This window comes from Nipponia nippon, unplaced genomic scaffold, assembly GCF_047370975.1.
Source record: "Nipponia nippon isolate SJK-2023a ecotype South Korea unplaced genomic scaffold, ASM4737097v1 scaffold_9, whole genome shotgun sequence".
NCBI lineage: Eukaryota > Metazoa > Chordata > Aves > Pelecaniformes > Threskiornithidae > Nipponia > Nipponia nippon.
Window position 1 is genome coordinate 22,544,111 of NW_028262413.1, and position 27,975 is coordinate 22,572,085.

General features: G+C 35.8%; 2 protein-coding genes across 13 annotated transcripts in view; one reads left to right on the forward strand and one right to left on the reverse strand.

Annotated features, from left to right (window-relative positions):
* LOC148050178 (uncharacterized) overlaps window positions 1-11,060 on the reverse strand; it is a 78,854-nt gene extending 67,794 nt beyond the window's left edge. For 6 of the 8 annotated variants that reach the window (XR_015701528.1, XR_015701526.1, XR_015701525.1 and 3 more), the window contains exons 1-2: window positions 10,994-11,060; window positions 10,464-10,573 (exon numbers count right to left, since the gene is read on the reverse strand). The gene's annotated coding sequence lies outside the window, so the exon portion shown is untranslated. Of the gene's footprint in view, window positions 1-10,463; window positions 10,757-10,896; window positions 10,964-10,993 lie in introns of those variants that run through there. The other 2 variants (XM_087744835.1, XM_087744836.1) reach the window with 2 other exon arrangements.
* The window catches only part of PPARG (peroxisome proliferator activated receptor gamma), a 60,391-nt gene continuing 43,446 nt past the window's right edge, over window positions 11,031-27,975 (forward strand). The window contains exons 1-2 of one of the 5 annotated variants that reach the window (XM_087744830.1): window positions 11,128-11,191; window positions 13,999-14,150. The gene's annotated coding sequence lies outside the window, so the exon portion shown is untranslated. Of the gene's footprint in view, window positions 11,192-12,108; window positions 12,129-13,998; window positions 14,151-15,945; window positions 15,969-27,975 lie in introns of those variants that run through there. The other 4 variants (XM_087744831.1, XM_087744833.1, XM_087744829.1 and 1 more) reach the window with 4 other exon arrangements.

The following is a 27,975-nucleotide window of genomic DNA, read 5'->3' on the forward strand; positions in this document are numbered from 1 at the left end:
TGCAGCACACACATAGGTGTCTTTCTATTGTGTCTCTAGGACTCAGAAAGTATAGGCCTTTCTGAGGGATGATTTGAAACTTAAGAGATTATCTGTGTTTAAATACAAGTAGAATGCAGACCTAGGAAGTCAACACTTCTTAAATTTAATTTTTGTTTTGCGTAATGTTTTTTATTATGTGAATCAATCTTAAGACTCTGGAAAGTCTTTGTAATCATGATGCTGACAGTTATTTTAGTTTTGGTTTGATATTTGGGATTTTTGTTGTTATTGTTGTGCACTACATAATAAGCAAAATTTCTCGATTAAGAACGTATTTCTCTTAACTAGTTTGTGTTAGTCTGTAATCCCTTTTAGTGGCATTTAGCAATGGTTGAGAACAGAAAAGGTGTCTAAATGAAACAACAGAGACAAACAGCAGGGGAAAGAGACAAGTGGTTCTTGTTAACGCCCTTTTTTCTAAAAGATGAGTTTTGAAGCATACACCTGGAATCATTGCTGCAAAGTACCCAGGAGAGATCAAAAAGCCCTCCTAGTTCCTTGCTTCCCCAAGCACAAAAAGAAAATCAAGACAGTATTTCAGTTAATGTAATAACGAAGTCAGAAGAACACAGAAAATCTGCTCCTTGTTATAAGAAACCTCAGAAAGCTTTCTTTTCCTTTTGTCTGTGACCCCACCCCTACCATACACACAATTTATCAACTACATTAGAAAGTTTCCCTCCTTTCCCTTTTCTCACTCTCCCATCAGGAAGCCAACTCGCCAAGGGCTCCAGCCAGGCCCCCTGGGACCCCAGCTGTGCACTTGCAGATCACAATGCGCTCTTTCCTTTTTTGGACATTGGGTGAAGTTCTTTGCTACTGCACAGCAAAAAGGGGATGCTAATTCAGGCAGAGCATGCATTGGACCAAATTCTGATCTCAGACACCCACACAATTCCTGTCGTAAGTCACATGTGTGCACATTTCTGACAGCAGGATATGCCCACTTATGCTCTGTCTTAATGCATCAGCAAGAGTGGTGTGGCTGCCTTTTTAATAGAAACAAAAGTGTAATGAAATTATTTTTAAAAGCTTTAAAAGGGGGCACAGGCAGACTGATAATATTTCTCCAAACGAAACCCAACAGTTAAAAGAAGACAGCTAAGCAAACCAAAGATACAATAAATAAAACCATTTTAGTCCTTTCTCACTTAAAAGGGATTTTTAAAGACTGGCTTGCGTCCAGGGCAACTCTCTACTTTTATTATGGGTTTGAGGGACATATTTCAATTTGAGATTAGTTATGGGGAAGTTTTATAATTTATTCAAATGGTCATATGGAAGAGCTTCAGCATCAGCTCAATTGTTATTATTTAAGCTTAAGGGTAATAGCCAATTTGCATATGGAAAAGCAGTACAGTGTAAAAGTGTAGCTGGAAGTCAACACTACTCAAAATGTTGAGTAGAAATATCTATAAAATTGTTTTTAGATGTGTGAAGGAATACAGAAATATGGTCTTATAAATAACTTTACGAGATTGCCTAGAAACATGAATATAAAATATTCAGATAATCATTCTTAAAAGACAGAAAGATAATACAATCAGAAAGGGCTGAATTTAAGATTTGGTTTTGCTGTCATACCCTCAGATATCATAGCAGGTTGGCTTATTTCCTTTTCCACATTCCTAGTTTCACCTGGCTACTATAAATTATTATTTATTTTCCCAATTGAAGTGGTTTCAGAGTGTTAGAGAAGCAAATTAACATAACTGGGAAATAAGATATACTGCTGTCTGTTTCAAAAAATACTACCAGTAATAGAAATGCATATATTTTTACAAGGACTGTTTCTCAAAAATATAAACATTAATTTAAAGAAAGGTTTGAGAGCATTTAAAAACCTGAACCGGCAAATGGATCAGACCGTAAGAGATCACATCACACAATTTTAAAAATGGGAACATTATATAACAAAATAGCTGAAGTAAAAACACATACAAATGGAGCTGAGGTATCCAACAAAAAAATGAAATAAATGAAAAAAGGTACATTCATGAATAAAGAACTCCAGAAAAAAAGAGAGCGGAGCTGTGTAATGAGTAAACAGGAAACTGGAGACAGAAAAGATAGAATGGAAGGAGTTTGCTGCCATATGTGAGAGCAGTTACCCTAAATCACTTATTTGTTCTGAGCTAAGATTAGCAGTTTTAATAACTTAATTCAGAGGAATGGGCTAAATTCTTAAAACCAATAACATTTTTTCCCATTTTTAGTAATCTTCTAGACATATATCTAGAGACAGAAGTCATTTTGCTATCTTTTTTTCTCCCAGTAATCACAATGAAAGTTAAAACCTTACAATATTTCTCCTCTGCATCTAGCATTACAATATGGAATATTAAATTTGAAATTTTGCTTTTCACATCTTGGGCATTTGTTGTTGTTATGCTTTCACTCCATACACACTACCGTAATTTAGATGATAAGTTGTTCTATCCTGCCTGCAAAAATGTCCTTGAAGAACAAAGCAGTCCAAGTCACAGTCTACAAACAAGCCATTTTTTCCCAAAAAGCTTTTTTGTTGCAACTTCCATTTTCTCTCAGTAGTAATCCATCAATTTCTAGGAGTAAAATTACTAGAGCTGTTACTCAGTGAGTTGAAGGTTTTGTCATCTATCTGGAAGAAGTAGCTGTAAAATTTTTTTACTCACATTTAAAATGATGTTTTGGTCACTCTGTGTTCATTTGAAGCAGGTGTAAATGATTATTGAAAAAACAAATTATGGAAAACCAGCTGTTACTGAAAATGTAACTTCAATTGTGGCCCAGTTTGTACTCTTATACTCCAAAAAGAGGGGCTATGATAAGGAAATCCTACTTTCTGATACACTTTATTATCTGTAAGTTATTATATGTTATCCTTAAAAAATTAACGTTTTCAATGATTCATAATATAAATTGAATTATCTATAATGCCTATTTAGAGCAAAAAAATAGCAAAGGGACTAACTCCACACAGCAGAAATTACTTTTTATATGTGGAAACTTTGTAACGAAGCGTATTTGAGCTGGAATAAATGAAATACAAAATAAATTTCAATTATAATTTCCCAGTTTAATCAGATTTTCTGTCCTACCCTTCTACCCCTATTTTTCATACTTCAGTAACCTAGTACTACTTCAAGTTCATCTGCTGGACCAAAGAACGGTACACAGTACAATGAAAGGTCCACAGAGGCAAATAAACACATAAGGGGGTGATCTGGCCCAAATATCTGAAATTTTCAAATGAAAGTAGGAGAGTTCAGATTAAATATACTTTAGTTCACTGAAACAACAGTGGATTGCCAGGTTATGGTCCACAGTGTACTAAACTGCTACATTTTATTACTTATTAGTATATATTTAAAACTTGAATACCAGAAATCAACACAATGTCCTCTATATATTCCCAAGATTGCATTTTTTTGCTAACACAACAATACATAGGGTAAGAAAATACTAATAATGAAGTTCACAGAGTAAAATCTTATGTAGAAAAATAAGTTTGATGGCATCTGATACATGTCACGTTGAAGGGACGCTTCTATATTAACTTATACTGATGCAAATACAAGGAAGCATACCATAGTATGCAAATGTGCTATTATTAAAACATTACCATATGTTACATACGTATGATAGACTCTTTGAAGAGCATACTCTTTCAGTTCTGCTCTGCTAATACAAAGGACTCAAAGCCATAAATAGGAATCAGAAGCGCTATTACAATACAAATAATAAAGATTTCATTCTGAAAAACAATTCACAAAAATGTTAGTCGCATATCAACTAGTTACAATCTGAGTGAATAAAAAGTCTCAGCACTGTGGAAATACTTTTAATTAGTATTTGGAGCATATTAAAGCCATCAACCAACAACACCCCCTAAAACTGCCTTTTTTTAATCAATCACATTTTGTAACAAAGAATTTTTTAGCAGTGAGTATTTATATCCTAAATTAGAAATACAAGGTTTCTGGCTGCTTTGTGTTTTGTTCCTGACCCAATGTTATTTTTCCTCCATTTCTGATCCAACCAGCTATTTAAATTCACCAGGATGTTTGCACATGTTTCCTAATTCACTTTATATGTTAGCTAGTACATTCTTTTTTATTATTATTTTTTTTTTTGGCATTCAACACTTCATATTAAAAAGCAAATTCTATACGGTAAATGTTGAGTCATCAGTGCTCAGTAGAAGCCCTGTTGCCATTCTATACAATGGCAAAGAATCTTCGCAGAGAATATCACACGTCCTGCCATGAGAGATTACAATATGACAAAAATGAGAGAGAGCTTCTGTATTGATAATGAAGGGTTTCAAGCACACAGTGGGCAGAAGTCCTAACATACTTGAAAAATATTTAACTGAACAATAATGGAGCAATGCCAAAAACTAAAAGTTACCAAAGATAATTTTAATTGTTGTAGATATAATAGTGTTCAATGACAGCTGTTTTGGAACAAAAAGGTTATTTCCTGAAAATTATTGTAATATTTTTCTCCCAAAATAGCCCCTGATTCACTGCTAAAGTTACCTGGCATCCTCTAATGGTTAGTACAGACTAAAAACCAGTTATTAACTTTATTTTTTAAGAGTCTTAAGATCTTAAATGAAAATAATGATTTATTTAGAAGACTAACAAGAATCAGTTCAGAAGAGCAGCTGACAAACCAATGGAACTATTTGCATGCATGAAACATGATGACTTTAATATAATAGCTATTTCAAGCTGTATTGCCTGCCCATATTTTATTTTCTTGTACTTCTGCAGAACAAAATTCAACGATCAGTAAGGACTAAAGTTACTGCTTCTCTGCCCAGCAAAACTCCATGCATGTTGCCAGCACATTTTTATGATGAAGATTTAATCACAGAGTAAGCAGATATTGTTTATACAGTAGAAACTGTCATCCGAGGCCTTTGAGTTTAGCATCTGTGTACATTTACACAAGACAACATTTGAAAAATATTATGCCCTAATACTACAAATATTTATGTACTTTTTCACTATGCTGCTGCCAGTAGTCTCACACGACTGCCTGTGAATCCATGTGTAAAAGTTAGAAGTCAGAGTTTTGTGTGTATTTTGTTGGAGTATACCTCAGCGGTCACAACTTCCATGGAAAAAGCAGCCTCTGCAATACAATTTGTAAGATGTAAGAAAAGGCTGCTTCCATTTTATTGTTATGCCACTCCTCCTGGTGATTCTTTCAGAAATAACATTACTAAAATGACATAATTTTAGGATGTTTAGTGTTATAATAATATATATTAATTACGAAGATAAACAAGAAACTGCTTTATTTAGTTTTTGGTCTTGTTGCTGAAAGCCATGCAACCCATTTGCTGTAGACTAATGAAGGTATTTCAGTTAACATAATTAAATCTATAGGATAGTCTGAATGCCATCTGATTCTCTTTCAGTCTTTACTATCTTCATCTGTCCCAAAGAATTACAAATGTTTAAAATGTTTGTAAGTATCTAAGTGTATAAACCTCATTTACCAGACATTTGAAAGACACACCAACCTTGTTTTAAAACCCTCCAGAGCTTCCCTCTGCAATAGAAATAAAAGTTGTGGTAACATGAACGTAGAGATCCAGGCCACTGTGACTGAAATGCTGAGAAACTAATCCTTAGGGCTAGGCAGAGATGCTCTTGATTCCATGACTTTCGCTGGGATTTAGTAGCTGCAGTGTATACTGTTTTTCTACAGAATTGTAATTTAGTTGACCAACAGTATTTCCTACATCTATCTGGAGCACCCTGGAGATTAGGGTAAAATATGTAAAAAGCAGGAATTTTTAAAAATAGTATTTCAAATTAATTCCATCACAACAATGTATAAAGACTATAAAACAGGACAAAGGTTATAGGAAATGGAAGTACCAAGAGATCTTCACACAATCCTCCAAAAGAAACAATGGGAGGGGGGGAATTAATTCTTTTTTAACAATTATGAGGGAGTAAATACCACAAAACTACCTTTCTCACACTCTTACAAAGAAAACATAATTCTCTTAATGAACAAATATTTAATTGGAACCTGGAAGCAAAGTTCTCTAGATGTTTTAAGTTAAAATTTGCACTTCTTAGTCTTCTAGAATCAATGAATTGCTGTGTGAGAAAGACATAGCAAATTACATGAAAGGAATTACATGAGGAATATAGGTTTTGACCTGCTGATACAGTTTTACACAAAGTCCTTTTACGAGCATAAAATAATTACATGAACACTAATGACTTCAGTCTCACAGTGCTTTAGCAATGTAAGTATTATTTCCATTTTATATATGAGTAAAATAAGGCACAGCTGAGTGACTTACACAGTGACCCACAGGAAGTCAGTGGCACAACCAGGAATAGAACCAAGACCTCTCAGCAGCTAGTCCCATGCTTTAACCACAAGACTAGCCACCTCCTTCCCATCTTATATTAGCACAACTCTAAATCTTGGTTGCATCAGCTACTAATTTAAGATGTCTAAGCATGTACAATTGTAGAAATCTGAATTTCTGAAGTTGAATAAGTTATATTCATAAATCTGTCTTAACTTAATCATCCAAGAAATTAGGATAAACTGTTTTTAAATGAGACGCAAAATGACCATAAACTTTAGGTTGCTTTAAAATTATTCCTTCAGAAATAAATTTCTGATGGATTAACAAATCTGATGGATAGCAGTATATGCTTGAGCTGTTTATTCCTATATATTCTTTTGCCTGCTATCTGCGTGTGATAAGCAATCTAGACACATTTGATCAGAATGGGACTAGAACATGAAGATAATATCCAATTACAGAAGAACCAGACAGTCCTAGAGAGAAAGTTATTCTCTTCAAGAGAGAACAAAACCAGAGAAGTCAAGAGTTGGGGAGAGACCAAAGATCATGAAAAAAACATTATAATTAGAGGTAGGCAGCCTCGTGCGATCTTGGCTTTACTGAATTTAAAGCAGGCATGATTTGGATTTTGTTCTCTTTTTATCTAAGCCTCAAAGTTCAGGAAAAGGAGGATCACTTTTAGTTTAAAGGGTTCTTGTTTTGACCCGCTCTACAGTTATCTATGAAAAATCTGCATTATGCCTAGTCCTATCACTTTTGCTGGATCCAAGGCACAGCATGCTAAATGCAGTATAACAATACTGGAGTGCGCTCTCCAAAGAGTTTGGAATCATACCAAGGGAGAGTCCTCTATCATCACTTAAAGAAATGCGGTTTATACTATAGATTTTGCCATATATCTGTATAAAACACCACTGATAGCAGTTGAAACTTCTGACTTCCTTCAAGTAAAAGTGTGTATAGATAGAATGTGGAAATTGAAGATAGGAGTGTAGTGGAATATTATGAAATACTTTTTACAAACATATCTTCCCAGAGTAAAAACTGCCAATAAAGACAGAATAAGATACGCTAAGACAAAGTTCTTGTTATCAATAAAAGAACACCAGGTGTATAAATTAAAAAATTACATAACACAAGAGAAAGTACACAGGGTAACTTTAAAAAAGGCAGCAACACAATAGTTTCTTAGCTTACTTAAACTCCTTTACTTTAAACCAGTGCAATTTCCACAATCAGAACTTGTTCTTCTGACTGCTAGATTTATAGTCACACTGCTAGTGTAGGAGATTGCCCTCTAGATGTTACAAGTTTGGCTAGATACTTTTTCATTCTATCCAGAATACCGAGATGGGACACACTGTGTGATTTGTGATTTTAAACTTCTGTAATGCACCTAGAGACTTAAAGCATAGACACAATGGAAATATCAAAATAACTAAGTAGAAGTTGGAACTAGTATATTTGCAGAGAGAGGAAGAGGTATAAATCTTTCACCTCCATAGCCTTATAAGATTTCTGCCCTTTTCAAGCCAATTGTAAAAATCGCAGTATCATAGACAGAGTGTCTTTAATATATTCATTGTTCTAACCTTGGATCAAACCTTAAAACCCTACTTGGCATACCATAGAACCTGTTGCACAAAAAATTCATTCATTAAGATGGAAAAGAGAAATAAAAATATTTAAGGGAGGTTGTTTGGTCCATACTAATACCTTTATGCATCTTGAGATTCCACAAAGTACTCTTTCTCATTTCAATGGGACTATTTTTGCCATACAATTCAATTTAATCTGCTTCAGATTTTCTTAATAATTAAAATTAATAACATACACTCAGTAATAAGTGTACGCAGAAATAAGATTTTTTTTTCAGATGCATCAAACTCTTCAAAAAGACTTACCATGAAAAACTGAATGATTAAAAGTAATATAAAATGTAATTCTTTTACATGAAAAGAACTAACACTTTTATATCCAATAAGAAAACCAAAGTATAATTGATCTTTTGTGAAGACAAGTTATCATCTCATTGTAAAACTAGAACTGATGCTGAGAGGCCCTTTTCTGCTTCACTTTGAACTTAGGGAAGAATTGCCCATGATTCAGGAAGGCCTGAGCCTAATGTTTCATTCTTATTTCATAACCCTTAAAGGCCCCAGCCAAACTTAGGAATTCTCTCAGATAAGCAGAGGAGAAAGTCCGCATAATCAAAAACTGTGCAGTCAAATAATGCAAATAAAAGCTGTATGAGAAACTGATAATTTCTTTATTATGACCATTTCATTACTGTATAAAGAAACTCTAGAATTAATTACAGAATAAATAATATATTTGTAGCCTATTTTATTTCTTTACCAATATGAAAATGATTGGCTTTCTATGTTCCATGTGTGAAAAAAAACACTCTTTGTTGATAAAGAAAAACAGATTAATTCAGATTAATTAACAGATCAATTATAAATAAGGCATATTTTTAACTACCAAAGAAAATTTATGGGTTCTTCCTCTCTTGATTCTTCAAATTAAGATTAGCTGTCTTTCTAAAAGAAACATTTAATGAGGTACCAAATACTACCTAAAAATCAGGAAATCAGACTAAGTAATTTTTTTCCTTTCCTGTCTCAATCTGTTAAAATGTATATTTACAAAACCTAAGTAATTTGTACATAAGTCAATATTACTGTTTCTTTATGAGTTCTGTTCAAGGGATGAACTTGCTAAAAGAATATAATGCTTATAACAGAAATAAAATGATACCGTATTTGCAATACTGCTCTGAAAGCTCTGTTTGGATTTCTCTGGACTGAGTTAGATATGCCTATTTCATCCATGCAATTTAATTAAAATCTAAACTATGCTTTGTATTTCTGCTTTACTTATGAACTTATTAAAAGTCTAGGCTCAAAGTATGAGTTTATAGTTACAATCAGATGTTCATTAATACCTGCTGATTTTTGGAATGCTCCCAGTTTCATGGAGTTTTAAAAAATTTGCATGTTAAAGCCTAGATTTTTGGGAGAGCTCCTCTATTATTCGGACACTTAAACTAAATGGGTATATTCTCCAGCAGTTTGCACAGAGAATGGCGTTGTTTCTGTTCTCAGCAGAGCTAAATCTGAACTCTCTGGGGGTGTCCAGCTAAGATCCTTCTTCTTTTAACTTTCTATTGAAACTTTACCTTAGATATTGCTGTAAAATGGTTAGAAATATTAATAATTTAGGTATTTAAGCCTCTGTTATTGTTATATTATTTTACCCACATTTGCCTGTTTATCCATCCATGGCATCTTGAGCTAATTCTGAGGTTTTGTTTTACTTGTTTTCAGTACCTGGCTCCTAATTCTGAGGCAGGGTATTACTGAATAGATATTATTGCAGTATGTTAAATAACAAACAAACAAACAAAAACCTTACGAACAAAAGATTTCCACATTTCTAGGGCTAAAAAATTCAGATGGAGGGAAAAGCATGAATTGAAAAAAATTCCTTGATATGTCAAGGCAGAAGTAACACTTACTTCAAGCCTATACAAATAGACAGATAATTCTCATAAAAATTAACACAAGGCTTCAAGCCTCTACAGACAGAAAGATTGTTCTCATAAACAAAAAGCTGTAGGCGATGTTAGTATCTATAAGTAGACCAGGTATTTTGACGTATTCAACTCTAATCTATAAATTGCCTTCAGTATACAAATAATAAAGCAAATGTAGGCTCTCTTTCAAAACTCTTGATGACTAAGAACCATAATGAGGCAAATTTAGGATCCTCCAAATCTTCTACTGATGTCCAAGAGATCAAGAGTTTTTAAAGATAAACTGTTGTATCCTGGGGCACCTTGACTTACAAGATGACTCTCTAAAGTCTGTTGATCTTATGACTTTTTTTTCACATCTAACTTCTTTTTAAAAGAATCAGAGGGTGAAATAGAAGGAGGTGACATGCTTGTTTGAACTTGCTCTCTCTTGAGACTTACAGAACATAGCCTATACCATTTCCCTCTGCATTCCTGGGGCGGGGGGGGAGTAAGGGGAGAGATAATCTGTAGCTAAAAAAAAGTGAGGGAAAAAAGAATTTCATTTACCTCTGTTACTGCTAAGAATCTTTTCAGAAAAGCCTTTACTCCTGTCACAGTAGGAAACAAACTGACGTGAGGTGACCAAACCAACTACACGCAGCGCAGAGAGGAGTTGGCTGGAGAACGGGAATGCAAAAGAGAAAGCAGTTAGCAGCCGGAAAAAAACTGAATTTTCAGTTACAGGAGATTACAGAGAGCAGAGATCAAATTCCAGATCCACTCCGGGGCCCGCGGTCTGCCCTCAGGTACACGCTTGTGGTTTCGCTCAACGGGCACGGACCCGGAGGGGACTGGCTCGGGTGAACGGACGGGGTCTAAAGGGGAAAGGAAGGAGAAGCAGCGCCTCCTCCTCACTGACTCGTTCCCCCCCCCCGCGTCCAGCTCTTCCCCCGTCCCTCTCGGCGCGCTGCCCCACGGCCGCCGCCGCCGACCCCCGTACCTCAGCCCCGGTTCCCGCCGCTGCGCCCCCGCCCCGCCCTCCCCTCACAGCCCGCCGGCGGCCGCGGCGCGATCCCCGCACCGCGCAGCGCCCCGACCCCCTCTCCCGCCGGCGGCTCGCCCCTCAGCGCCGGCCGTGTGGGCCGGCGGGGAGGCGGCGCCCGGCCCGGGGAGGCGGCGCCTGGTCGGTAGGACGGGCCGAGCCGGGGAGTTTATCCCACTAGAAGGGAACAGTTTCTCCCGCTGAGACTTGACAGCACCAGGTCAGTGCGGGCTACGGGGGACCTTCCTCCGAGGTGAGGGGGCCGGCGGAGGCGTGAGGAGAGCTCCGGGCTGAGGGAGACATGGGTGTGGTGGGGGCTTGTGAGGGGCGCCTCTGTCGGAAGAGGGGCCGGGGAGGGCTCGGAGGGGCTCTTGGGGGTGAGGGGAAGCGTGCGCGGTCGGGAGGGGAGAGGGCTGAGCCCCGGGCCGGAGGAGGAGGAGGAGGCCGTGGTGCCGGGGATGCTTGGGGTGGCGGGGAAGGAAGGTGGCTCTGCGGGAGCGCGGGGGCGGGGTTAGAGGGCTTTTCCTGGAGCGGAGGGGAGAAGCGGAGTGTTCAGGAGTACGAGGCATGGCCCTGAGGGGAGAAGGTCTGCCGGGACAGGCTGCCGGTGCCCGTGGGGGCTGCGTGGGCGGGCAGAGGGGGTGAGGCGGCTCCGCGGCGGGCGGGAGGGAGCGCGGTGGCGGGGAGGACCCCTTCGGTGAGGGCTCCAGGTGCGCCGCGCACTGCCGAGCAGCAGCAGGCGGTGCCCCGGAGCCTCCTACCAGGGGGAGAGCCCGGGCGCTGTGTCCATGGTGCTGTACTCGGGGCAAGGGCTGGGGAGGAGGGCTGGGGAACCGTGACTCATGTGGGTTAGCTACAGCCCGTCCGAGAGGAGGATGCTGAGGAGAGTGCACCGTGCGTGAAGGGGTGATCTCCTCCCCTACAGCGGTGGAGGTGATGGGGATAGATGCATCCAGTGGTTGCAAGGGGTAGACCGCAGGATGTCCGTTCGTACTACGTTAGGGGAAAGGAGCGGACAGGGAAGTGTTGGTGCTCACCTGGCTAATTCACTTAATGAATGAACAGCCTTTTTTTTTTTTTTTTTTTTTTTTTTTTAATTTCTCAACCGCAGAAAGTCGGGGAGCCTTTCTGAGCCTGCAACAACTGAGATGCTATGTTGAAATACATTATGTCTTGGTGGCATGCCTCAGGTTTGCAGGAGCATTTTGTAATCTTCCCGGTGTCATTTCTCTCCAGGGTATTCTACAACTGGAGAGTGCAAGTTCCTGTGGTGGTGTAACTTTGTGGCACTGTGTACACACAACAATACAATGCTGACTTAACAGTGATGTATTTATTACTATCAGTGATGTAAGACTGGTACTTATTCTCATGAAAAGCTCAGGAAATTATCAACTTCTTCATGTACTGTGGAATCTACATTCCTTTAAATCAGAAGGCTTGATTACAATTATCCTTGAAATAACTAGGGTTGTGGGCTAGCCTTCTGTTTGAGACTTGCTGCCCCATTTCTGAACAAGCTTTTGCTGTGGAACATGGTTGGAATGTTCCATTTAAAAATGAGTATTCAAAACAACAAAAAAATGTTTTTCTGGTACCAATTAGTCCATAATTTAATCAGTAATTTACCTATTAAAGGGTTACTACAGTTTGTTACTAGTTAACTAAGAATTCCCAGTGTACATCAAGTAACTATGACATATGATACTCAGTGCTTCCCTTTGAAAAGAAGTTTCATATGTTGTGCTCCCATTAATATCAGAACTTGTTGCATGAAGTCGTGTGTTTGACATCATTATTCTCTTTGGCTGTCACAAAAGAAATTGCTGCAAAAATTGCTTCGAGATTTAATTATGAGATTATAAGAAATCACTCTTAGCAGTGTGTTAAGGCATGTGGTACAATATAAGCATGGACTTGTCAAGGGGAGAGAGAGTTGAAAAAATAGTTGGCATGGACCTTGAATGATAACCAATCAGAAATATAATTTAAAGGCATTTTTACACAGGCAGCTTTTGAATTTGAATGTTCTTAGGCATCAGTTTAGTAAAATATCTAATTAACTGTTAGTGATTCAGAGATTATATATCTGTAAACAGCCTTAAGATAGTATGTATTTCTTAGAAATGCCTCAATGTCAAATTCCTGGATAATACAATTTATTAAACATCAGCATTCAATGAAACTTCCATTACAATGTAGAATATACAAATAATTCCTTTTCTCCTGATATAAATTTATATTTCATATAATAAATGATCACAAAAAATGAAGGTGGCAAAATATTATAATTTAACTGAAGAATATTGAAGCTATGCCTTTTAATCTTCCTTAGGATACTGATAAAAACATCCACTACCAACACTGCTTCTAAATCTGACTCTTCTGTGAACTTTTGTAAATAACCATAATTCCTTTTCAAAGTCAATAAAATAAATTTAGGCCCAGCTTCAATTACTGTCAGTATAATTTTCTACTTATAGCAATGGCTAATAAAAGAATTTTGCAAGAAGTTATATTGTAAAAACAAGGAAAAGTTTAGAAGCAAAACAAAAACTCTTGTCTTGTACAAAGCTGAACTAAATAATGAGAAGCATACTTAATGATTTTTTTTTCACCTTGATTGCTGAGTCCCTCTTTTGTTTGTTTGGGTTTTTTTACATGTAATCTGTTCAGAATGGTGTTGAATATGTTTACTAGCCATTTTTTGTAGCCTAATTTTGAATCACTAGTTGTGCATATTTGATATTCAGAATTTGAGTTTCTTTTACTTGCTTTTGTCACAAGGATTATTGCTGTATTCTCCTCTGGCATGCAGTAAAACAGTTCCCAGTGCAGTTGCTCAAGAGAAATTAAAATACAATTATAAATTCTCCATGCTATGTTCTTTTGAAGTCATGGATACAATACTTGCCATTAGTTATTGCTACTAGTTTCATTTTTTAATCACTGATAGACTTATTGAATTTAGCGTGATATTAGATGATGAGTGCTAATTATTCCATGCTGTACTTCCGTAATGATGTATATTTTTTTTAACAGCAGGGATCTATTTTTCAGGTACTTCATCCCAAATGTTCTTTGTGTGTCAGTTAACTTTTTGTGAACTAACAAAAGAAAAAGTTAGAAATAATCCAAAGCAAGAGAACATTGTTATACTCGAGTCCTACATACCCATGCCACAAGCAGAAGTTGGCGTTTCCCATTAACAGGTCAGTTCTTAAGGATTTCATTTAACTGTTACAGAGTACTTGGAAAAAATCTCCCTGTCACGCCCTTTTTTTTTCCCTGTGGAGGCCTTTCCAAAGCAGAATGAAAAATGAAAGACCCATAAGATTTGTCTTCAGATATTTAGATTCTCAGGAATACAAAATGTAAATTGATTCCTACATTAAATGATAAACCTCTTACATTTCTTTTGTCTGTTCCCCCCCCAACCCCCTGCTGTTTTTATATGAAGGATAGTCCGTCTTTTTTCAGTTGTGCTTTTTTTTTTTAGTGAAGGATAGTCCATCTTTTTTCAGTTGTGCTTTCGTTCAGGTTCCAGTGACAAAGTATGTAGAAAATGCAGGTGCTAAGCAAATTGTCAGCCTAGTACTCGCACCTGTGGTGAGTGGGGCTTGGGATACTTTCAGATCTTGCAGGTAGAAGGAGATAGGAAGGAGAAAATACATGTGGCAACCATAGGAAAGACTAAGTTTCTACTTCAGCATCAGGTCTTCTGCTGCAACATGGACTTCTCTTTTGCCTGTTGCTACAAAGATGTCAGCTCTTCTCACACCACAAGGCAAATATACAACTAAATCTTTTGTAGGCTTTTATTCTTTTAATTTAGGAAAAAAAAAAAAAAAGCAAGGCCTAGTCTGCAGTCTTCATGTCTGAACACTTTCACAGAACTTAATTCAATTTGATGAGGTTTATATTTTTCTCCCACTTCACCCACACCTTACATTACATTATTTGGCCTGTTTGTCCTCTCCTAAGCCACTCTATAGAATTGAACTAAACAATTACATCATTCCCCAATTAAAATTAATGATAAATGAACTATATAGATATTTTTAATTACCTGTATTGCAGTAGTACCTAGCAGCCTAGTCAAGATTGGGACCATCTTGTTACTCACTCAAATTAAAAGATTGTCCCTACCCTTAATACTATATGATCTATGACATGAGAATGCAAATAGTTACAAATTTACAACAGAGACACAATGTAGTAGGGATACTGATGCAAAAATTTTAATTTAAAATTACAGTGTCTTGATTTATGCTTACAACAGTAACAGATTCTTACAACAGTAATAGATTCTAATCTGCATCATGACAAATACAAAAAAGTTAGCTATATGTGTGATAACAAATCTCAAAATTTACAGAAAAAAAAACCCTCAACTTCTAAGCAGCACCCTATTCTCTAAATACAACTGTTTTTACTTTGCCATTTTACTATATTTCACTGCAAATAGAAAAAATATCCTGCTTAGAAAGGGGAAGATAAGTAGCTACCTCAAAAGCTGGGTTGTGAATTTCTGGAATCAACTAGCAGATGATGCTCTGTGGACTTGCATAAGCCACCCCCTTCCCTCATGACTAAGCAGATCACCTCCATGCCATGCAGCCTGCACATTCAGGACAAAGTCTATGAATTCAAGTCTATGAATCCCAAAGTCTACTCCGCTGGTTGATAATTAGCAATTTAAAAAACACAAAGCTTACATAGCTTTGTGTATATATGTTCAGGCACAAGTATGCTTGATGACTGCTAGGGTGAACATATATGTATGGTTATGTACATACTTGTAGGGGATATGTGTGTGCAGGTAATGTATTAACCCTATGTTATAGAATTACTTCCTACTTATCTCAGTAATGTTGAAAGGCTATATATAACATCTGATAACACAGTATAATAAATATTGGATAATATCCCAACAGAGAAATATACAGAACATTCCACGGTATCAAAAAAATATGTTGGTTTACTGGGAGATGCATAGAGGCTAGAAAAAAAATCCCGGCTTCATTCAGGTCAGTGGTGGTTCTGCTGTTTTCAGTAGGGTCACGTTTGCAATCTACGCGCAGTGTTAGAAAATTTGTCCTATATACGGCTTGCTTCCATGCAATTACTATTGGAGTCAGCCTGTGGTTTTAGTATACTGAAAATACAGGGTCCGACTCTAAATGAATTGCTGTTTGCTTAGTGAGACTAAATGCCTGAAATTAAATAACCATGAATATATATTATAGCAAAAGTCCTACATATTTTTCTTTAGATTATTTAAGAAATGCCAGTGTAACAGGAGTAGTATATTCAGCTGCCTTTTGTTCTGGAATTTATGCGATAAATTTCTTAACGTATTTTAACTCTAAATGAAATACTAACATTTTCATACAGACATTGCAGTTGGTATTAGTTTATTCTAGACCAAATTAGACATGAGTTCTAGTTTTGGTCGTATAACAGCTATTATGGGAGGAAAATATTATACTTTGTGCTGTTTTACGGGTTATTTGAATTTCATGAGCTCCATGGAGACTCATGTCTTTCCTCTTTATCACAAATCTGATTGTGACATATTTTAGATTCCCTTTTGCCAGTATCCTATACTTTTTTATAGGAGGCCTCCAGCTGTGATTCTTCTACCTTACCTGTTTGTATGTATAAAATTCTAAATATGTTATTTTCATACTAACACTTTTAGCTGTCATGGAATAGGCACATAGAATAAGTGAGAGTGATGGAAGTTTTCTTATTGTGTCTTGTGTTTTTCCGCTGAGTTTAAGCAAATTACTTTTCAGAGACTTTTATATTTGCACAAAGTAGCCCTGCCCAGAATTATGATCTTGTCTTAAACTTTTTACACAATATGTGATTACGCTGCATTGCATAAAATAGGATTTTATATTATAATATTGCATTATAAGTCCATAGTACTTGTGTGTTTGTTTAGATTTATTGAACAGAGATGTTGTGTAACTGCTGTAGCTATTCATGGCTGTGTAGCAGCAGTTTTGAAGTTTGAGAGGCTTTGAACTTAGGTTGCTATCTATATACAACTAAAATTATGTACATTTTCAATATTTATGCTAGGGGAATATTTTAATATTGCTGTGAAATAAGTTCTCAACCATGGTGGTTTGAAACATATGTTAGACTACCAAAAGAGTCACTCTGTTACACCAAAAAAAGGAACTATGAAAAGAAAAATGTTAATTACAGGCTTTAACACTCACACCAAGATCTTCTAGTAGGGATGGTCAGAAAAACAGGTTTTACTACCTAGACCTGGTGCTTTGTGGTGCTATCTAATATGGGGGCTTGTGGAAAAATGCAGCCACTTCTATTTACTGCCTTTCATAATGTACATATTTCTTCATGATAGGTTTAGGTACTGACTTTTTATGTCTACAGTAAATAAAACTGAAGAGTTTATCCTTTCATCTTGAATACGTTTTACTTGGAGTTACTGTTCACTGTTCCCTACAGTAGTATTTCAGCTACAAAATTTTATGCTGAATTTCAGTTTTTAAGCTTAGTAGAAGCATATTATAATGTGGTATGTTGCTAAATTGATTTTTAATCCTACCTAAGAATGTAAAAAAATATAAAGCCAAATTTTATTTTCAGTTACACCCAGAGAAATCTGTAGATAAGCAAGTACAGAAGTACGTGAGGGCAAAAGGTTGCTTTTTTTACACAGAATTTTATCTGTATTCTCTAACCTTGTTCAGGACCATATTTAATCAAATCATGAGAAATTCTGAAGAGGCCACAGGACTCTTCTCATTCCCTCCAGGACAATGAAAAATTATTTTATCTGCTATTTGCTTTCTAGCTTGTAGTATGTCCAAAACAAAGTTCTTGCACTGACCTAGTGATGTAGCTATTCCTCAGATTCTGCTAAAGTTAACCACTGATAGTGGATGGATTTACTTTGTTGAGTCACTAAAGTTCTGTGAGGTTTTTACTGTATTTCTTCTCTATCATTACTCCTGGATGCCATCATTTGCACTTAAACTGCATATCTGAGATGCCTTATTTGCACATCAAGGCATGTCAGCGTATTTAATTTTTAAAATTATTAGAAATATTAAGAAAAGCAGGCTAGTGGGTTTTTTTTTTATTATTTTAAATATCCCATAGTAATTGTCAACATAAAAAGAGTTTGACAAATGACTGCATATTGCAAGACACTCATATAAAAGTGTAGATTTTTTGAGTTTTGCCTAGAACATGATTCAAGAGTGTGGAAACAAAAGTTCTGCAAATATGCTTTCACTTTCAGAATTTCCAGCTGTTGCTGAAGATGATTTAAGATGATAAACAAGATGAAACTTTAAGCTTTATTTAGAAGAAAAAGATTTCACATTAAATCAGTTCTCTGAATGAAATAAGCACCATTAAAAACGTTTATTTTCCTGGATTTTTTTTTTTTTACATTTACACTAGAGCTATTGCCAGAATTGCTAAATTATTCTGAATTAGGTTATTTAGTAAAGATCTCAGCTAAGTATGAGTTGTTACAATTATCTATAGAATTAGTTTCAAAATTAGTATTACAAAAGTTTATTATGACAGGTCCTGAATTTAAAATAGGAAATAAGCAAATATTGAAGAATTACTTTGAAAGGTTCAGGTTTTTAACAATGGTTTTAAAGTGTTTTTCATTATCAAGGCAATGCAAAATAATTTCCAAAAATCCTATGGAAGCTTAACTAGTAGTTCTTAACTTGCTTTTTTTTTTTTTTTTAATTATTTGGATATTAGCACTTAAGAAATGCAATTGCAAGCAAATTCCACACTTGCTTTCCGTGATTAGCTTGCCAATTGATCTTGGTTCTGTTTTGCAAGCTTCTTGGAGTATTAGCTATGATGTAAGCTTGCCAGTTGCCTTGAACTGGTTAATTGTTTTTGTGATGCAGAGAAGAACATTATGGCATGATGAATAAGAGACCCAAGAGGGTTCCTTACACAGTTTCCTTTGGGCACTGCCCAAAGACTTGTTCTTTGGGTCTGCCTCATGTGATCAGGCTGGCTAACTTTACGCAGTTAAATTGGGTGCAGCGGATATTTATTATATTCACAATATCTTGTTTAGTTTGGGGGTTTTTACAGTAATCCAATATCACAATACCTTGTATAAAATATACCCTTGAAATCATCACACTGGTTTAGATTTTACTTGGGCTAGATAGGATAAAACATCAGGTTATGGAAGTTACTTTCTGACATAGGTAATGACATTTGAGGAATTATTTTCTTAGACCAGGATTATTAATTTATTAAGAAATAGTTATTACAGCACAGTTGGCATAGGCAGGAATTCTTGACAGTGCTTGAAGAAGCACTGGAAAACCCTTCAATATCAAGAACCCATTTTTCCTTCAACAAAGATATTTTCTTGTAGACATGTCTTCTTGAAAATTTTTGGCAATGAAAATCTTAATCGAAAAATAGAATATTAAAAATATGTTTCCCACAAACATACCTTAATGTTTTAATTTATATAAAAAACCATTTATCATGCTAAAGTCATAGTTCACAGTAACTGATCCCATTATGAAATGAGTCTGTGTCTAACGGTCTATCATTGTTTTCATTGTTCTGTGCATTGGATATGGTATCTGTCAAATTTTTAATGATGAGTCACAGTTTTGTTAAGAAAGGCATTTTTTCATGCAAGAAAAGAGTTACATACAGCACAGCAGCCCTCTGAGTTGTACATAATATGCTGTTTCATCCTTCATGATGTAATACTGAGGATGTGGAAGTCATGTGCATTTCTTTCCATTCTTTTTTGGGTCACCAGGGTGACAATTTTCAGTACGTGAGAGATCAAAAGAAAACTGCTTTCTGTATATTTTCTCAATTCTGTTTTTAAAATATAAAAATATTATCAACAGTGTTCTGCTTCTTTACAAACAAAAATATCCATAAAACAAAATTTGTGCAGAATAGATGGAGTAATGTGCAACATTAAGATAGGCTCTGGTTTTAAAATATTGTGAAATAGCTAGAATATCTTTAATCTTAATAGAGGCTACTGGTGTTCAGTATGATTAGATTAATTGCAGTGGTGGATTAAGACAGGGATCTAAGGCCAATGTGGGACTTTGGAGGCCCAGCAGAGAGGAGAGTTGGGAAAAAGTGAAAAAGCTGTCCATAGTAAGTATCAGGAAAGGAAATAAATTAATTAATTAATTAATTAATTAAATGACATTTTGAAGGAAGGCAGTGGGAAGATTGGCTAAGACTCTTGCTTTTCTTTATTTATTTAGCCCTTTTTGTGTTTGCCGAAGAAGATATTAAAAAGCAGGGAAATTCTTTAAAAATACAGATATTTGAATTTCTTTCTCAAAGTTTAAAGTTTATTGTTGGAACCTTCTTGATTTTGAATTCTTCTCTCTGGTCTCTTATGAGATTTTCAGCTTTTCTTGGTTTAAGATATGCTGACAATGCCATAACGTGGTCTTTCACTGTATTTGGCATTCCTACTCATTGTTCTTTTTCTGCCCAAGTTTGTTCTGTTTTTTAAATCTAGCCTTATTTATTACTCCTTTGAGAAAAGGAACTGTCTGATATGCTAACAACAAGTGACAGCTTTCCTGTCACTAAGGACAGGAGAACAGGCAGTGAATATTGCTGAAGTCTGAGGTAAGTTTAGAATAACAATAACTTGTACATACACTAAATTTGATATACTGTAGTGTGACTACATTCTCTGACGCAGGCTGTGCAACCGATTCCTGTCTCCTCCCCCATCCACTAACAGGAAGGCGCAGCACAATGTTATACAGCATGTGGCAATTTTAAATTTCTGCTGAAGCTTGACCCTTAGACAGGAGGGTAACTCTTTCGTTGTCGCTGTTGAAATAACTGTACTATGAATGTCATTATAGGGTCAGAATGAATGGCTTTAAATTAAAAAACAAACCCAAACAAAACTAGAATGAATTGGTAGACATGAAAACAGTGAGAGACAGTAGGACCATCTCTCCCTTTCCTCCCCAAATCTGCATTTTGAAGGGAAGACTAAAGGGAGGAAAAGGTTTGAGGTGAATAAAGTGAGAGACCCAGTGTGAGGGGGAGAGGCAAAGTAGAGAGAAACTCTAATTGTCCTGGAAGGAAAGCAGAAAAAAAGCAAGGAGGAAGAAGAAATTGATGCAGGTATGGTTGCCACTTTCCTGACAATTACTCCAGGAAGGACTAATGAATGTAGTAATTATATCTGGCAGTTACTCTGTGGGAGAAAGGGATTCTTTGGAGTTCAGAACAGTAAGAGTGATAGAGTGCTCATTTAGCTATGAATATGGAAATTAAATAAAGACAATGTAGGCTAAATACTAAATAGCACTGTTTTCTGATTCCAGTATGTCATATGAACTGTTGTATAGCTCCTCAAAAAAAGTGCCTTCTGAATAAGAATTTCTGAAATTAAATTGGAGAAAAAAATTGGAAAATCTACTGCGGAGATGAGTGTTGCATTGGGAAGAGATACTGACAGACCCCGTAGGATTTTCCTCCTTTCATCTTCTATAAGCCATTATTTATAACAGGTTCCCTTATGCCCTTTGATGCTGTACAGTCCATCTGAAGAATAGTCAGTTTTCTTCTACAACCATAGGGCATGTGGATTATTTAACTCACAGAAGCTAGGGGTGATTTTGAGGTGCCTGTTTTATCCAGTATGTTGTTAGCTATTCTCAGAGCAGGAGATGAGATAAATAGTAAGCAGTTTCCAGTTCGCTATAGTATTGCCATTTTTATATTGTGGACTCTTGAAGCAGCAAAATATTTCTCCTGATTTCACATGACACAAAGATAGATGGGTAAATGTCTCTGTTACATGTCAGTTACAGCAATTTGATAATTTTACTTGCTTTGCCTGTCTGAGTATCAAGAACAACTTGTATCTTAGAGTTTTCCATCTCTGCAGTTTCTTTTTGCACTGATATAATATTTCACTGAAATGAAGTGTGCGTTTGGGAAAAATAGTTCAGTACATTTTATGTTAGTGCTCAATAAAACAGCGTGCGAAGGAAGTGCATGTTCGGTGAGATTTATGAGAGTTCTAGTCTTATTCACATTCACACTGATGCTGAACGTCTTCAGAGTTGCATGTTCCCCTTCCTGAAAGCTAAGAGTACCTACTACATGTACTGCCAGCTTGCAGGCAGAAAGTGGGACCACGTTTAGGAAAGAAAGCTGATACAAAATTAAATAACTCGGTGAATTTGAGGAAAAACAAAACAAAAACCCGAAGCAATTATATTCCCAAGTATCAGAGAAATCTAACTGAACTCAAAGGCTAGATCCATGCTAGTAAATTAAAAAGTCCTGTAACTTGGGCTCGGGAACTGGACTGTTAAATGGTTAAATTCTTAAAATTGTCCCTGGTTGAGTTATAGCTCAGCCAACTAACAGCCATTCGAACACTTTCCAGAAATACTTTGGGAGTTAGCATGGGCCACGGACCATTTGCAACAGGCCATTTAGGTATTGCCACCCAGTTTTGACAACTAAGAGAGTTTGATAATGTAAGTGGAACAAATATGGCCAGAGTGAGAGTCCTGGTACTCTTTAGTTTGTTAGTATAACTGAAACTGAATTAGTTTAAATGCATCTCAGATTTGTTATAATTTCCTTTTAAGTTTCTTCCTGTCTACGGACCAAGATGAGCTGTGCTTAATGTTCCATTCATAGATTTTTTTAGTTCTAAAAAAGTTAATAATTTATAACTTGGAGATCTTTGTAAATTTGAAACTTTTGGCGCACAAGAAAGAAATGGAAGTTGTATATCTGGCAAAGTAGAGGCTGTAGATGGTTGGCATTTTATGAAAAGAAAAATCTATAGTCATTTCAGTCTATGTTGTCTGTCCATTTGGCTGTCATATAAATAAATAGAAGGACATATAGCATAAAGGCCAACATCTTTAAAAATACTCCTAAAATTTTTTTCTAACCCCTGGTGAAGGATCAAGTTGTTATTGGAGCTTGTGTTGCATGATGGCAAAATTCTCTCTCTATTTATACATCTGTCCTGGGCAGATGTTAGTAAAATTCTTCTATATGACATAGTCATTACCTGAAAAATATGAAAAATATTTTGACATTTTTACTGTCCTATTGTCTGTTCCAAGAACTATAGATAACTAACATTGTAACTCACCGTTAAAGAATACATTACAACTTGTTTGCTCTGAAAATTCCTTTTGGCTCAAGTGAAAGTACACAGTGCAAACAAAGTTATGAAATGTGTACACAAGGTGTGAGAATAGATGGTTATACTTGTGTATAACTTTATGGTTCTGATCCTTCAGGACAGTCAATGCAATCTGACCTTTATGCTCACCATCTCATTGATTTGAATGGGATTACAGATGAATATTAGTGCCAGATCAGACTGACTGATTTTGCCCAACTAGTGTCAACAAATAAGTCATGGATTTTTAATTTTTTTTTTAATGAAATAGCACAGAATTGCAAAATCTAAACAGATGAACATGTATTTTAAGACTTAAAGATTTGACAGCTAAAATATTTGACAATGTGGCCACTATTTTAAACGTCATTTCTGTTGTAAAAGTTGATCAACATTTTGACTGTTAAAATCCTTTCAGCTGTGTCACTATCAATTCTATTAAAGGAGCAGAAAATACCATGTTTTTTTAAGACTTAACAAAGATACGGCAAGAACCTACTACAGGTAATCAAACAGATGAAGCATTCAAGAAGAAATGTGGAGTAAGTTATAACATTTTTCGAGAGGCATTAACTTACTAATAAAAATAAGACAAATCAGAGACACAAAGCACAATGTAAGATGAAAATTTTAATATTTTAACTTCAAATAACTGACTGGTAATCTCAGAAACAGCATGTAGAGAAGGACATTCTGCTTACCTTTGCAAGAAGGACATTGTCTTGAATATGGGAAACTAAAGATGGGGGAAAGCACTGCATGAAAATTATTTATACAGGAAAAATACCCCAGGGCTCCTCAATCCTTTGTGTTAATCTTAATTAAAGAGTAATTTTAAAGCAATTTTTTAAAGACAAACCAGTATCATTTTTAACCCACCCAAACTGGATTAAGTCACCACCTTGTTAAATGCGGTGTATGCAGCAGCATGACCACATCCAGTCTAAACTGAATCAGGAAGAGTAATCCAGAAATGAAAAGTTCCGTAAGATCATTTCCTGTTTTCTGAATCTTGAAGGCATATTTTTTCAAATTGCTCCACCTTGGAAAATCTTAGCTAAAATAGGAATTAAACCATAAAAAATGGATATCTGGTGTGTTTATGTCAAATCAAATAAAATTTTTCAAACTTTAATGATTTGTAATGAAGGTAAAAGTAGCAGAGAAGGACAAATAAAGGAAACAGTGTGTGTATTATTCTGACCCTTAAAAAGTATTATTCTGTCCTTATACAAATTGCCTTTTGAACAGTAGAACCAATTAAGTTAGTTTCCTGTGGACATGTCTTTTAGGAATTTTTCATTTGGATATTCTGCTGTCTATTACAGGGTGAGCTCAAACTGTTGCTCTTTCAATGATGACACTAACAAAAATTTAGGCATATTTTATTAAAACTCCTTTACATTATTAAAACAGTTCTGTCTGAAACAAGCCAATGTTTTCCAAAGCTATTGGGGGTGAAGAGAAAGAGACCAACAAAGACATACAATTGGAAACAGCAAATGTTATAAGCCCTATTGCCTTAGGATTACATTTATCAAATGAAAAATTAGTTTTTTAATGGTCATTATTTGAATCAATCTGTTAAATATTAATGTTTTTATAATACAGTTCAAATTGCACTTGAGTCTAATTTTTTTCTAAAGGTATTCTGCATATCTTTGGGATGTGCTGGCCATCTTCAGGAGCTACTGAAGTATGGAACTTCTTAAGACCTTTCAGAATGAGGCTGTATCTTAGTTGATATTACTACAAGGAACCAGAAGCACCAGAAATCCCACAGGCAAATATGTTCCCTTTTGGTAAATTAATGATGGCTTCCAGAGCAGAACGCACAGAAAAGCACCTAAACATTTTCAGTTTATTCTTAATTACTTTGTCAATCTTCTGAAATTTCCTTTCCTCTGTGTTTGAACTACCAACTGTTATTCAAAATTGTCCCAAATCATAAATTCATATAGCTTGAAACTTTTTCAAGATAATAAAAAAGCAGTTTGTGCCTCTGGGAGACTGAATTCCAGGGTTAATTTATAACTAAAGCAAATGTATCTATAAAAAGAAGAAAAGCTCCATAAGAAATATGTTAACAAATGACAAGAAAAAAGAGGCTTGATAAAAGATATCAGAACTTGTTTGGCACCAGTGATTTTATGACTGAGGAATTCAATTGTAGGTGTGTTGGGAGTACCAAATCACAATTCTTTAAATTACTAATGGGAGACAAAGCTCTTTATCATGGTCTGAATGTGTTCACATGAAATGTTCAGTCCTGCCCTCTGTAAATAAACTTTTAGTGCTTACACTATGCATCTGCATTGAGAGTCTGTGCCACCAGAGCAGAAAGATACACAATTTCTGTTGAATCACTTTTCAAACATGCCTACTGATACACTCTTCTATTAGAAATTATGTTAGCCAACAGATTTCTTCCTGTAAGTTTGTAGTATTCAGCTTGTAATTTCTTCCTTCTGTTATTAGGATTTTTCTAGAATCTTGGTAGATTTGTTTGCAGAAAAGTTAAGTATATATGACATCAGTGTACTCTACCATGATATGCAGTAAATCATATCAGTTTGTATTTGTTTACTCCTTCATTAGATACATAAGTTTCATAGAGGTCTTTAACTGGTGATGTAGATAATGACTTTGTACTTACCCAAGAGAGACAGATTGGCTTCGGATCAATTGCAAACTAACTCCTACAGTCTGAATATAATCTAAATTGGTTTTAAGGCTGTCTGTTAGAGTAGTAAACCCCTATCTCTTGTCAGTCATTGAAAGAGGAAAGGCTGTTTCTGGAAATGCAAATTTAACTAATGGGGACATCCCCCTGTTAACAGCTGTTGCAGGAAAATTTAAAGGACAACATTCTGTTTGCATGGCCGAATTACAGCAGACAATGTGCATCACTACTATAGGAACAACTGCAGACCAATGAAACTCGTAAAGTTGGTTGAAATTGTTTTAGGAATAATTTGAATTTTTGTATTGTTTTGTTGGATGTGCCATTGCTATGAAATTCAAATACGATCATGATGAATTTATGTTATACTGTATTATTTTATGTTATAATGTGGCATCATTATAAGTACATTATATGCACCATGCCTACCCAAACTACTAAGTCAGCAGACTACTTATATGAAAAGTTAAAAAAAAAGTAATTTATTTTATTTCATCATCAGTTTCTTTTCTTGTTTTGGTATCTGTAGTTGAGCAAAAATGTTGTTTGCATTGCAAAGGCTTAATGCGTAAAACTTTTACCCTGAACATCCAAAAAGCAAAATATTTAATTCTTTTTAGCCGTCTCCTTATCAACCCACTGATTTTACTTTCAGTGAGAAAATTACTCTCTTCTGAACAAAAACTTATTAACAGTTGTTAGTTTTTGCAATCTTGACCATTTGAAAATTTTCAAATACAAGCAGTATCATTCAGCTTCTAACTGTTTAACTAATTTTCTCTGTGGGCTTCATCAACATAGAGAAATAAGGGCTGAGAAATGTTGAATATACCTGTCTTAAACTATTAAAAAATGTTTACTATGTAGAAGTATGTAAACACTGTTATTGGTAGTTGGTAATCAGCCCACATCACAGAGAGAGAGAGATCTCTCCTCTACAGAATAATTTAGAGCAAGGGACTACTTTAGCAGTTCTGAATCAGCCTCTAGAGGAACCTCTCTCACTGACCACCAAGGAACTTGAGATATTATTCTTGTTGGCCATTTTGAATACCTGCCACATAGGAAAATTTTGAGAACTGATTTTTCAGCCTCCTACTTTTAGATCAGCTTCATGAGATCCCAGGAAAAAATATGCTAATATAATAAGCATGGAGATGCTGAAGTGTGTGAATTTGTGAGATGAGATCTGTATCGTGAAGAAAAAAGAGTGCTGTAGAGGTAGTAATTGCTCACCCAAAGGAACATGAATGTGTTCCAGAAACAAGCCATTATCTCACAGCCAGTTGCTACCCTAATCCTCTGAATGCAAGGAGCCCACAGGCCTTAGAATTTCTCAAAGCTTAATCTCAAGTGACTTTGGAAAAAAAAAAAAAATTAAAAATGGGTGAAAGATTCAGGGAAATACCTTTGTTATGTTCCTGGGTTTTTTTTAGTTAATGTACCGCATGACTTTCCTCTCAATCTCTAGGAATGCATTGGATGTCTGTCAAGACCACAAAGTTGTCCGTACTGTAGAAACGTATGAAAGTTGTCTCTATACAGAGTTGCCATTGCTCTTTTCCTTATCTGTGAAGGAAACACAACAACTCCCACTGGGGAAATTTCATGTTAACTTGATCTTAAAATAAAAAATCAAGGGAAAGGTCATATCCTAATAAGCTGTGCAAATCTAAATTCCCAGGGAGCTTCAAAATGACATTGTATGACTAGGGCATTAACAATTTTCCAACAATGTATTTTTGGACTGCTTCCAATAGTGTTTTTAACATCCGAGAACAAATAGTAAAGTAAAGATACAACTGGCAAGATACAAGATACGGTTGAGCTCTGAGATTCACAGTACATAACCCATTGATAATCTGGGGGCTTTGCATCTGACAAACATAATGGAATCGGCAACTTTTTGTGCTTTCATTGAGATGTAAATATTGTGAGGAAGGTTTTGAATATGTTATGTTCAGATATTGACCAAGACGTGCAGAATTCTTGTTCAAAAACACATGTCATCATCCCACAAAAGGTAAATTAAGTAAACTGATAGAAATTTTAGAGTCAGATTTAAAGGAGCCAGTGTTTGACTCCAAATTATCTTGTCTGACTCAGGGAGCATATTATGTAGAGTTGTACAAAATATTCCATAGTTCCA